Here is a 13,677-nt window from a genome sequence, read left to right on the forward strand (position 1 = left end):
AGAAGGGGGACTGTGAAGCAGGTGTACGTGTATATATGATTATTTATATATTATATTAAAAATAATTATTTATTTCGGTGTCTAAACTACTATATCTGATATATCAAGATATTATATTCTCCGATATTTAAACTACTCATAATTCGAGTTATAAAATATTAAAATATTTTTTAAATATATAAATAAAAAACCTGGTTCGGCCCGATCCGGCCCGGCCCATGGGCCTAAAACGGGCCTTATATTTCTTTGGAAGCTCGACCCGGCCCCACCTGATTTTTAAAAAGTCCGGCCCGATCCGTTTTCAAAAAAACCGGGTTTTTTAAAGTTCGAATAAAGCCCGGTCCGATGGGTTTTTTATGCATCTCTACTCTCTTCTCATATTGTTCATTTGACTTTTGCATTAAAGTCTTGACCGCATAAGTTTATTTTTTTAATTTATTTTTAAAAAAATTAAAAATAATCAAAGAAAATATACGTGAAAATATTTTAAAATACACGTAAAAGTTAAATAAGACAACTAATTTGAAATGGGGAGTAGTGAATAAACCATGCTTAATACAACTAATCGATACTCTCTCCTCACAGAAAAAAAAGATCCTCCCTCTTCCCTTCATTTGTTTTTTGAAAAAAAGTTGCACTTTTCCATTTTTTATATCAATACAAATTTAAAAATAAATTTTTAATTATCCTTATATTTATTATTCTCTTTAAATCTTAACTTTGTTCAAAATTAATAGTGGTTGATAAACATAGTTACTATTTAAATTACAAAAAAAAATCATATTTTTATATTTTAGTGGTGTTTAAAAATTTCTGAAATAAAAAATTATAAAATTTAAAAAAAATCCAAAGTAAACTATATTTACGTGTCATATACAAAATTTGTAGTCATAATAGCTTTAAGTAAAAATTAAGATCATTAACTATATGTTTATTAAAATTAATTAATACTGAATGTTTTCTTAGACATTTATAAATTCAACATTTTCTTATCATTTTTATATTTTACGGCTCAGTTTTGTATTATGCTTGTAGATGCTAAGCTAGGTTAAACTTACTATTACATGTGGTAGGTGTGTACAGTGTAGTTAGTAGCTGCCGAATCTGAAACCGAAGGGGTGTTGTGATTTTTTATTTTAGAAACCGAATATATGTGGTTGCGATTTCAGTTTTATCCGAAAACCGAGCAAAACCGGCCCATGTTCTCCCCTAGTAGTTACTCCTTATTTGATCTTATTCCACTTGGGGCATTCTTACTCGATTTATTTTACTTAAATTGATGTTGGTTTCGTGGTGAGGCCCGAGATACACGGAACACGAAAGTACTGTATGACACAAAATTAACCAACACGAATATTGTTAGGTCTACTTGTATGGTGTCCTATGAGAACATAGGTAGGTCTATCCGTAATGATGTCCGGAACAGAGGATATCTGTGTTAGGTGTAAATTTTATCATTGATGAGTATTATAAGAGCCACATTGGCCATATGCAGTATTGCAACTTCAGGAATAAGTCTTCGGGATAGCTAATGATTATGTGAAAGCGTCTTTCCGTACATAACGACTGGAACCCTATATGACACCTGAAATTGTTAATAAACTTGTCGCTAGTTGCCATCTGCAAAACCACATAAAAACCCGCACCTTTCTTTTTTGTAAGTAGTCTTCAGACTGTACCTTTTGGTAACAATTGGTGCTTACACATTACACAACATATAGGATTAAAATTCACTAGTTTTTGTTCAATCATTCACCAGTGATATGCCATAGTTTTATCAAGTCCTTGATTATCGCATACATAACAGGTAGACAACTCTATAAAGTGTGTGAATCAGTTTATCGAGATTAATTCTCTGCTTAGACTTTTCCAGTTCTAAATATTTGTTTCGAGGATTAATTGACAGTGTCATATAATGACCAATATCAGTCAGTACATGCTGCCTCTGCTACTCTGACTCAAAAAGGAAATGAGTATGGTCATATATATAATTGATTAGCAGAACTCTGTTATACGTTTTAAGAGGCTAAACTTTCACTGTTGTTAGTAAGTTGAGGTAAAAAAAATCTAATTGCCATATATAGATTGCTTATTTTGCCGGTCAATGCTTGTTGTCAACTACATATAATCAGCCAAGGTTTCGTAACTATAACAATTTTTTTTACTTTTCACCCTAACTCCTATTCCAAGTTAATAACATGCTGACTAACTATAACTCTTTTAGAGGAATGAATTTCTTATAGTAGCGACATGATTAAAATTATATGGCAACACCCTTTTAATATTAATTGAAAATTCCAGTCCACCCAAATCCGGCCCGGTTAAATTGTTGCTTATATCATGTCTGTATATGGTATTGTATTTCAGTTTTAAATTGAAAATCCAGGTCCACTCTAATCCTTATAGTGGTATAATGAAGTCTTGATCAATAACCGACTATTAATAATAAGAAGTAATATAATGATAATGATTATAATACCACTATGAATAAATTTATATAGAATTGACAATTATGTGTCCATTTCATATTATTAAGCGTTGTTAGCTTGACACTTCAAATTTTTTTGTTTTTTAAGGCAAGTGTTCAGTGTCAAAATCTAGGTGTATAATGGTCTTGACAATGTGAGTGCAGTAACTCAACAAGTGAGCTAAAACCAAGTATCTATTATATATGAGTGCACTTGTTTCCAAGGTTGGCCATATATTTTTACTGTGTATAACTCAATGTGTTTTTTTTAGGCAAGTATTCAACCTGAAATTGAAGCTGAAGCAGAACATGGCTTTGACAAAGATGTGGAAACTGAAAAGGTAAAATTTAATTATCTAACTTACGTGATTGCAAATGCTAATATGCTTCTTTATATTTGTTAATTTATTTCATGTTTTCAAAACTTTTCTCTCATTTCCGCTAATAAGTATTTTAAAATAAGTATTGAGTTTCAAAATCTCGGTGAAACGTATAATGGCCTTGACAACGTGATTGCAGTAACTCAATAAGTGAGCTAAAATCAAGTATCCATTATATAAATACGAGTGCACTTGTTTCCAAGGCTGACTATCCATTTTGTTACTGTATATAACTCTTTTTAATATGTTTATTTTCTAGGCAATTGTTCAGCCTGAAATTGAAATTGAAGCTGAGGCAATACATGACTTTGACAAAGAGGATGCGCGAACTGAAAAGGTAAAATTATATATATATATATATATATATATATATATTACGTAATTGCAAATGCCAATATGTTTCTTTATATTTGTTAAATTGTTTCATATTTTCAAAATTTTTCCTATATTTTTGCTAATAAGTATTTTAAGGTTCAAGTAGATTATTACTAATACTGTGCACCCATACTAATCCTATTAGCATTTGTTTCCTGAAATTTATTCCACTTGTTATTGTATTTAACTCTTTGTGTTAATTTTCAGACTATAGTGTTTGACTCTCTTATCTCTATATTTTGTAGACTTGTATTCCCCATATAGCTTTTATCCAGTATTCTTGGGGGGAGAGTACGAATATTAGCACTCGCATTTTTAAAGTGAAAGTTACAATTTCAGTGCCATCCAATACCACCGACAAAGAACCAATTGTTGTTATGTATCTCAAATTGGAGAAGCTTGTTTATGACATGTCATGATTTTGGTGGGCGAAATTCACAATGCAGTATCAATGTTTTAAGTGTATATGGGGTAAGCGAAACGGTAGATGATCGGTACTTTATTGCATGTGAGACTTTCGAGCAATCTTTAGAAAACTGGCTCAATGATTCTTCACACTTTAGTCATGATAAACCACTTTCAAGTACTTTAAAAAGTTTCTTCAGATGGCCATAAATTAATTTCTTCTACCTTTTGTTACTTTCATACTTTGTTTTTTTTGTTTGTTTTATATTTTGTAGAGATGTGATAAATAAAGCGACATATGTGCATAATCAATCCAAATGTATATTAGGTGTTGAACTATCTATTAATAATATCTTCATTGTTAATGGGCGAGCAAAGTTAAGCTTGTTTAAACAAGCTACATCGGATACCACCGCCTGTGGCTATATGGTGAAAATAGAGGTTTTTGAATCTAATCCTGTTCCGGTAGAGCTTTATTATCTTCTTAAGCACATGAGAAAACATAGGTGTGTAACTACATTTGATTATCTGATGCTACTTTTTAACTTTGTTGAAATCTACTAATATATATTTTTTTCTCATTATGTTTCTTTTTGGTATTTTTGGCAGTTGGCATGTGTCGTGTGTGACACATCCATTCTTTTTGTCGGCCTCACAAACGTGCATGTATTTAAAGATAGCGCATGAAAGAATACAAGCATCTCCTTGTACGTGCTCAATTTATAAAAAAAAACAACTTTTTTGTACAAGTTCAGTTTTATGATAATTTGAATTGGATTGCTGAGGTACAACATCCAATTTTATTGGATGTACTTAACTTCAAAAAGAATAAAGTACAAGATTCTGGAGCAACCAAAATTGAAACGGGAAATGATAAAGGAATAGAAGAGCTATCGAAAAAGGAATTGGATACGCCATTGGGAGAGGAAGTGGAAGCAGGAGAGGGAGAGGTCGATTATGATGGTTCTCCGTCATCATTCTTGAAATTCTAGTGAAACTTAATTGTGGATGCAAAGAAAGTAAGATTTTTATTAAAAATTGTGTTGTTAATTTCATAATTCTTTGTATGTAATATTTTAAATTTTGTGTTTGTATGATGTTGCTTAGGGTGCTTTGACAAATGAGGAAATCGTCTTTGAGATGAATAAAATTATTCCAAACTTTCTATTGTACGTACATGGGGTTCTTACCGAGAATAATTTATTTGTCAGTGTTGGAGAGGATTTAACATCATAGGAGGTTTGCATTTCCTATTTGTTAAACTTTTGTATTCATTTATGTAGACTAGGGACTTTTTGCCCATGCTACGCGCGCTCCAAATTTCTTCAATTTTGAATTTTTTTCACGAAGTTTGTAATTTTTATAACATAAACAGTTATCTTCTAGTTTTATTTAATTTATTTATTACAGTTATTTAGGTTCCGTTTATTTTGAAATATAAAATTGATATTATAGTTTAACGTTAAATCTCAGTATTTTAATTTAGTTTTCTTTCTCTCACATTTTAACCAATTAAAAGTCTCTTAACTCATATTTTAACATTTCTCTTTTACGTTTGTAGTAGTCAATATTTTAATAATTTGTACAACAAAACTGAGTAAATATTTTTTTAATTAAATACTTTTAAAAAAATCCAGTAAATATTACATAACATAAATAGTACACCATGAGGATTCTTTAAAGTATGAGAATATTTTTATCAATCTTGTTCCTGCTTAAACTTTGCATTAGATTGGTACACGGTATGTGAATAGATTTGACATATAGAAAAACTTGGTTGATTTTTATTACTGTCTAAACATTACTAATCAGATATTTCAATTTTGTATAGCATTATACAATGGTGTCTACTTCAATAATGAAAATTGACAGTGGGTTATATTTGTGTATTGAGATTATAAAAATCTATTAAAGTTAATTGTCCATCTACATATTAAAAAGTTTGTTTACACATAGACTTAATAGTATATTGAAAGCAACCATGAAGACTAACCTGTAAAAGTGACACAACTTGATATAACAAAGCAACATGACCTCAGTTATATCTCCAGAAATGAGACAAAAATTAAATACTTCAAATTACTTGTTACAGTTATGTTCTGGAATTCGGATTCACTTAGCTGGAGATTAACGTTACCAAACAGTTTGCAACAACTATCATTCCGAGGAGCTTATTCCTCATAATAAGAAATTAGTCACATACATGAAACTATTATAAATGTAGGTGGGTATAGTAGTAATATTTTAAATTTTAAGTGCGAGGAATATCTTCAATTAATTGAGGCAGAATTAGGATTCTATAATCTGCTACATAGAAAATTATAGTTAAAAAGGAAAAATGAGTTCATTATAACTATGTGAAATATAACAACTTTTAGCTCAATATAACACATCAACATGACTTCAGTTATATCTCCAAAAATATGAGACAAAAATTAAATAGTTCAAATTACCTATTAGAGTTATGTTCTGGATATCTGATTCACTTAGCTGGAGATTAACGTTTCCAGAAATTTTACGCCTTGAGTAGAGAACATCATCTGCCGTTGTTTTCCAATGTTGTTGCCATAGTTTCAAAGGATCTGTCACCTGATTATTAGATAATATGAATACAAACAATTGTCTCAGCTGAAAGGGCATAGCATGATTGGAATTCTTGGTCATGGCGACATCTCATTGTTTGTCATCCTTTAATAGGCCAAGAGCATCACATGCCTCTTTGTATGTATTATACACAATGCCATTAACAGTTCTGAGGTCTTTGAAATATGTTGCTCCTTTAATGTGCATCAAAATCATACACAGATAAAATGTTTCTCCAGAAGATGCATGAACATCATATAAACGCCCAAAAACTGTACACGTTCACGAATCTTCCACCTGTTTTGATCCCGTTTCCAAGTAAAATTCTGAGGAAACTGATGATATGTAAATTGTCTTGCCTTTGGTATGTTTTTATTTGCCTGAAACCATCCTTCCAATTTGCTAAATCTCTTTTTAGCCTTCTCTACAACATCTTGAAGAGTTTCATGTTGCTTAAAAGACACACTCTTTTCGTCTTCCAAATGCACTGGCAAACGCTCAACAGTAGGAAAACGATGATGTATGTCAAATCCTAAAAGACGTCAGGCAACTTCCGAAGCACATATGTAATGACCATCAAGGAAATTTTTTATTTCATCATTTGACTTTGGTTTTGAAAATGAAGTGCTTGTTTCATTTCCTTGCTGTTTTTTCCTCAGAATCATGGTAGCCGTATCGTGACCTTTCAAGCAGCATTTAAATAAATACTTCAAAGATCGCGAACTGTTACAAGCCTCCAAATTAATATGACAGTGGAAACGGACTAATAAATCCCTATTATAAGGAACCACGTATTGGTTATCAAGTTCCACTCCTTTCTTTGTCACAGTCAATCATGTGCGTCATCTACGATATACAGGAAAGCCACAATCGTCAAAAAATGTGTGAGCATTAAACCTGGATAAGGAAAAAAGGATGGTTATTATATTACTACATTTGTGTTGTTAAATCTTGGTATAAAAAATAAAGGCTTATTAAACATATACCAATGCAAATGCCAAATATGAAAAAATCAACACCTTTTAGGAAAATGGCGACCATAATTCCCCTTAACCATGCAAGGAGAGTAGGAGTAATCTTTTCCACATGGCCCATGAATCATGTGACTGTTGACAATATTAAAACCAATATGTGACGATTGAGAATTTTGCGACGTAATTAAGTGAATAAAGTGTGATTTATGTGCTATAAATATGAATTATGAGATTAAGTGTTGGTTAATTGCCCTTACTGTATATTAGTATCTAGGAGCGTAATTAGAAGCGTTCCAATTTAAAGAGTTTGCTTAGGAGTTAAGCTATGTTGTCGGGCCGTCAGGAAGAACGGAACCCGTCCTAAAAAGGGGATTAAAGTATTTAAAGTGTGAATTATGTGTTATTATGTGAAATGAAATGCTTGAGTAAAGTAATGCGTTCTAGTGGCGTGTCGGTCGATGACGATATTGTGAAGCGTAAATGAAACGCTAAGCGTCGGACCGTCAGGCTGAACGTGACCCGGTACGCGTAGAAAGGAATAATATTAAAGAAGGAAAATTTTTATGATCAGACATGAGTTGTGATGTGTCCATATATGTGCTTGTTTGTCTGTATGCATGATTACGCGATCTATTAATATTTTTATGGATTTAAGAGAATTATTTGATTTAAATAAGGTTTATTTAACCTTCGCGCATTTTTATAAAATTATCTGAGTAAGATAAAGGCATGAGATTTGTTCTGTTATCTTCGAAATAGTCCTAGAGACTTTCTAAAAATGACGGACGGATTTATTTGATGATCATTGCATTTTAAATTGATTTTTATGTGATAAAATGCTATATTTAGCACAAACTTGTGAAAATCATATAAAATCAACCGCACGCTCAAAAGTTTATTATGAGTAATGGTTGGTTAGCTAATTTCGAGATCTACGTCTTAAAATTGTCATTCGCAATAATATTCGACTTTCCGAGAGGGATATATTCAATATTCAATTTCTATCTTATTTAAATAAAAAGAAAGGATAAATCAAACAAAAAGGGAATTAGTAAATTACTAAACTACCCTTGGCCCTAATACAAATATAAACTCACCCCCTTCTTTCTTTTTTCTTTTCGTGAGCACCCCTCTCTCCCTCTCTTTCTTTCTTCCTCTCTCTCTCGAACACTCTCTCTCGACTCTCTCCCCATCTCTCTTCTCTCTCTTGCATGCAACACCAAATACTAACCCAAATTCAAAGGTCTCACCATCCATAGCTTCTATTTTCGATATACTACTCAAACAGCACTTGCATGTAAGTGTTTATGTAAGTTTTCTGGATTCCATCTCTATGGTTGTGTTCAAGGAAATACGATTTCTTGATATATGATCATAAGAGAAGATTCAAGAGTTTTTGTGGTTTAAAACTCAAGAGGAGACCCATTATGGGCACTCTTAAGTTCGACCACCACCAGCCATTAGGGGTGTACACGGATCGGGTTGGGCGGGTTAGGAGAATTTAGCAACTCAACCCAATTAGTTCGGATTTTCAAAATTTCAACCCAACCCAAACCGTTTAAATTTGTAACCCAAACCGATTTATATACTTCGGTTTGGTTCGATTTGGATCAGTTTGATCGGTTTATAAAATATACAAAATTAATATAAAAAATTATAATAAAACATAAGGTTTCAAAGTTTAAAATACTTGAAAATAGTGCAAAACAATATTACAATCCTCCATATTGAATAATCTTAAGCATCTAATTTTCGACATCAAAATTACTAATAATATTGCTTACGCTTTAAATATTGGAATGAATCATAAATGCAAAAAATATAACACTAATCAAACATCTATTGTTGTTACGAAATGAACTATGAACACGGAAGTTATAAGTTACATTTAGAGTTAGAGATATATGGATCTATGTAAATGACCTAAACATAATTTTGGATTAACTTATTAGCATGTACATATATATTTTAATCGGGTTGGGTTGGATTGGTTTAAAATTATCGAAAACCATATCCAACCCAATTAAATCGGGTTGACATTTTTTCAACCCAACTATATATCGGGTTGAAAAAAATCGGTTTGGTTCGGCCGAAATAGGGTCGGTTCGGTTTGGATTGGTCGGGTTGGCCAAACCGTGTACACCCCTGTCGGCCATGATCCAGAGAGAGCCGGTGGGATTTTAAGAAAATTATGTGTTAGTGGTACTTATGTGATTTTTGAGCTTTATGCCCTTTAAAAATTTTATGTAGCCTTTGCATGTCTTGGTTTCTTGAAGAGTTCAAAAAAAAGGGTTTTGTACTTCCTTTGAAATTTAAGTGTGTTGATTGATAAAAGGATTGTCAAAAATTATCTGAGTAAGATAAAGGCATGAGATTTGTTCTGTTATCTTCGAAATAGTCCTAGAGACTTTCTAAAAATGACGGACGGATTTATTTGATGATCGTTGCATTTGAAATTGATTTTTATGTGATAAAATGCTATATTTAGCACAAACTTGTGAAAATCATATAAAATCAACCGTACGCTCAAAAGTTTATTATGAGTAATGGTTGGAAAGCTAATTTCGATATCTACGTCTTAAAATTGTCATTCACAATAATTTTTGACTTTCCGAGATGGATATATTCAATATTCGATTTCTATCTTATTTGAGTAAAAAGAAAGGATAAATGAAACAAAAAGGGAATTAGTAAATTACAAAACTACCCTTGGACCTAATACAAATATAAACTCACCCACCCTTCTTTCTTCTTTCTGTCCGTGAGCACCCCCCTCTCCCTCTCTTTCTTTCTTCCTCTCTCTCTCGAACACTCTTTCTCGGCTCTCTCCCCATCTCTCTTCTCTCTCTTGCATGCAACACCAAATACTCACCCAAATTCAAAGGTCTCACCATCCATAGCTTCTATTTTCAATATACTACTCAAACACCACTTGCATGTAAGTGTTTATGTAAGTTTCATGGATTCCATCTCTATGGTTGTGTTCAAGGAAATATGATTTCTTGATATATGATCATAAGAGAAGATTCAAGAGATTTTATGGTTTAAAACTCAAGAGGAGACCCGTTATGGGCACTCTTAAGTTCCACCACCACCGGCCATGATCCAAGGAGAGCCGGTGGGATTTTAAGAAAATGATGTGTTAGTGGTACTAATGTGATTTTTGAGCTTTATGCCCTTTAAAAATTTTATGTAGCCTTTGCATGTCTTGGTTTCTTGAAGAGTTCAAAAAAAAAGGTTTTGTACTTTCTTTGAAATTTAAGTGTGTTGATTGATAAAAGGATTGCTACGATTGTTTTAAAAGTATTTGGACTTGTGTAATTGATTGGATGCTTAAGAAATTAAATTTGAGGGTTGCATGTTGGGGTTTTGGTTCGGCATTTGTACTAATAAAAAGGGGAATTAGATTTTGTGACTTGATCTTAGTGTAAGCTAAGCTTAATTAGTGAGAAATATGATTGCATGTTGGTTTAAAAGAAGAACTAGTGATGCATGTCATTGTTTGGTCCTTGAATTGTGATTTATGATTTTAGGCGAATGGGTCTAAAAGAGATTGATTTGATGCTAAGTGAATGCATGCATGTTTAATTGGAAAATTTGATTAGAGCTTGAGTCACTAAGTGATGTTTTGGTGTTATTCAAAAATTGTGATAAAAATGAGTGTTTGATTTAATTAAGAGATGAACTTGATTTGCATGTGAGCATAAATGTATGATTTTGCTCGGATTTTATCAATAAAGAAAAGGGTGATAGCTTAAATGTTGGATTATGCTAGAACTAAAGTTGCATGGTGTAATTTTTGAGAAATTTGATTGTACATATATATATTTATGGTTCAAATTTTTGTAAATTGAAAGAAAGGAAAATGATTCTTTAAAGGTTTTTGAATGAGTATGTGTTTATACGAACTAAGTGAGTATTTGATTGATTTTGTGATTGGTAATTGCAAGAAGGCCGAATAGGCCATATAAACTTAGAATGAAACTTGGTTTTTGATAATCGAAAGAATGATTGGGTGTGTATATGTAAATGTCTATTGATTTGATTGTTTGATTGTAGTATGTGGTTCGAATTAGGGAATAAAAGAAAAAGGGAACTAAGACGATTGATTTTAAAAGCTATAAGTGATAGTTATAATCGTAAAGATTTAGTTGTGTATGAATCGTGTACTCGTATGAGTTATAATCATTTGATTTAAAGAATAGTCGAGATTAAAGCGAGTATAAGTTGATTATTGAGTATATAAAGATATAGAGGTTACGAGAAAAGAATGTGTTATGTGCTATGTGCATGTGTGTATATAAGCTATACTCTTATAGTTCGAGTCAAGAGTATAACCGAGCTATCGTATTGAGTGAACGTTCCGGGAACGAGAGTTGAGATCTGATTAAGGGTTTGGTTTTTATTGTAGATTCAGAGCATGAGGGCATTCAGGCTAGGAAAGGGAAAGGTATACTAGGTGGCAGTAGTTCAACCTTCAGGAAAGCGAATTCAGGCAAGTAACTATAATTATTTGTGTAAATGGTTATAGAGAGGATATTGTTCATGCCATGTAGAGTATTGAACTGTTTAAATAATGAACCCCTGTTATTGATTTGAGATACCTTGTCTGTGATCTTGTAAAACTGTTATTGATAAGCTTATTGATCCAACCCCCTTTGGTAACTCTTTTTCCTGTTCTACTTATTTGATATACCATGAACTGTTATAAACCCTACAAGTACCTTTACGAACCCCTTATAATGATGCTACAATCCTAGATCACCATATTCCCTATTGATCCTTGAAACAGTTTTGATTCTTCTAACTTAAGTACCTTGTTATCATTGATTCAAGATCCCTAGAATTGCACCTTCCTATCCTTGATTCATTTCCTTAACTTTGGTTTCTTGAAATTGAATCTAAGAATGAATTTCGACTTGAAAGAGTCCGAATGATTTCATATTTTTGTTAATGATAAAATGAATTTAGAAAACCTACTTTTTCCAACTCAAGGTTTTCCAAACGAATTCCTGATGGATTGGATTGGGACGTAAGAGGCTAGTGGGACTAGTCCAGTCATAGTAAGAGGCTAGCGGAGCTAGTCCAGTTTAAGGCTGAAATTATGCCATTTGGTACCTTAAAGACCGGATGGAGGTCGGTACGGGCTGATCACCCGTATTATAATGAAATGAAAGATAAAGTGGTCCAATCAAGGGTTCCATATTGATTATTTTAAAAGGAATTGAAATTTCCTACTCAGTAATTGATTCTTTGAAAATGAAAATGGTTTATTTTGCTTTGAAAAGAGTTGATTGTGATATTGTGAAGCTTATAACTCGTGAACCCTGATTGTTATTCTGTTGATCATATAATTGATTCCATATAATGAAAAGATTATCGCTTTCCTTTTTGAAAGATCTGTTTTGATCCCTTAATGATTTGTGATGAATGTCGGCTTTCACCCTGCTTTGAGCCTTGTTCCTTGAAAGCCCCAATTTTTTCCTTCATAACCCTTTCTTAACCCGAAAGATAGAAATCTGCCACCTAGATCTGATAAAGTAGAATGCCCTGTGATTGGTAAAGTATATTGTGGATTTTTGATATCGTAGAACTGTTTTATAGTTACTTGCTGAGTTTTATACTCAAATATTTTGTTTAAATCTAACCATGGCAGTTAAGCAAGAAGATGGCCAGGATTAGGCACACTGCTTGTAAGAGCGTACCTGGTGGTCCCTATCGTGTAGAGGGCTTCCGGTTGCCAGAGCAGTTAGTAAAGTTTTTTCTTGAGTGAGCAAGCGCTTAGCCAGAGAGTTGTAAAGATACAATGGGTTATCTGTCGGTTCCAAGCCGGGATCGAATATGATTATTAAATTTTATTTTGGGGTTGTAAGTTATAATGTATGATTGGTAGTTGTAATCTTGTCTCATACTTTATCCTGTTTGATCCTGTCAGTAGCTAATCGGAGTTTATGCTTATTTAATTAGTAAATTAGAGGTGTGTGGGTCCTCATTTCCTAACCCCGAGATTGAGGGAGTCACACAATAGGATCATGATTTTTATCCGGTATTTCAGCCAAGATTAACTGATTAATGTCATCAACATTTTGTGGGCGATCTCTCGGGTGCAACCATATTAACATGTGACAGTGAGGAAGACCGCACTTTTGGAATTCAATTACATGCATTACTACAAAAGAAAGAAACAGTGATATATTTATTTACGACTTTAAAAGGTATAAACAATATGTAATAAACTAAGATTTTATAATCATAAGGAAGAAACTAAATCATAAGAGTGCATTACTACCTCCTTTGTATTTCCCAAAATAATTCTTGTTTTTGATAAGGTCCAGCAACTGGTTAAGTTTTAACTTGAAAACTCTCGGTGTCACATCAGGTTTGTCAGCAACATCTACTCCAGGGAAAAATTTCATCATACTCTTAATCTCAGGCCATTGTGTATTACACGTCATTGTCAAAAATAGGGATGGATGACCGATGGTACGACAAA

The sequence above is a fragment of the Apium graveolens genome, chromosome 6, assembly GCF_009905375.1.
Source record: "Apium graveolens cultivar Ventura chromosome 6, ASM990537v1, whole genome shotgun sequence".
NCBI classification, from domain to species: domain Eukaryota; kingdom Viridiplantae; phylum Streptophyta; class Magnoliopsida; order Apiales; family Apiaceae; genus Apium; species Apium graveolens.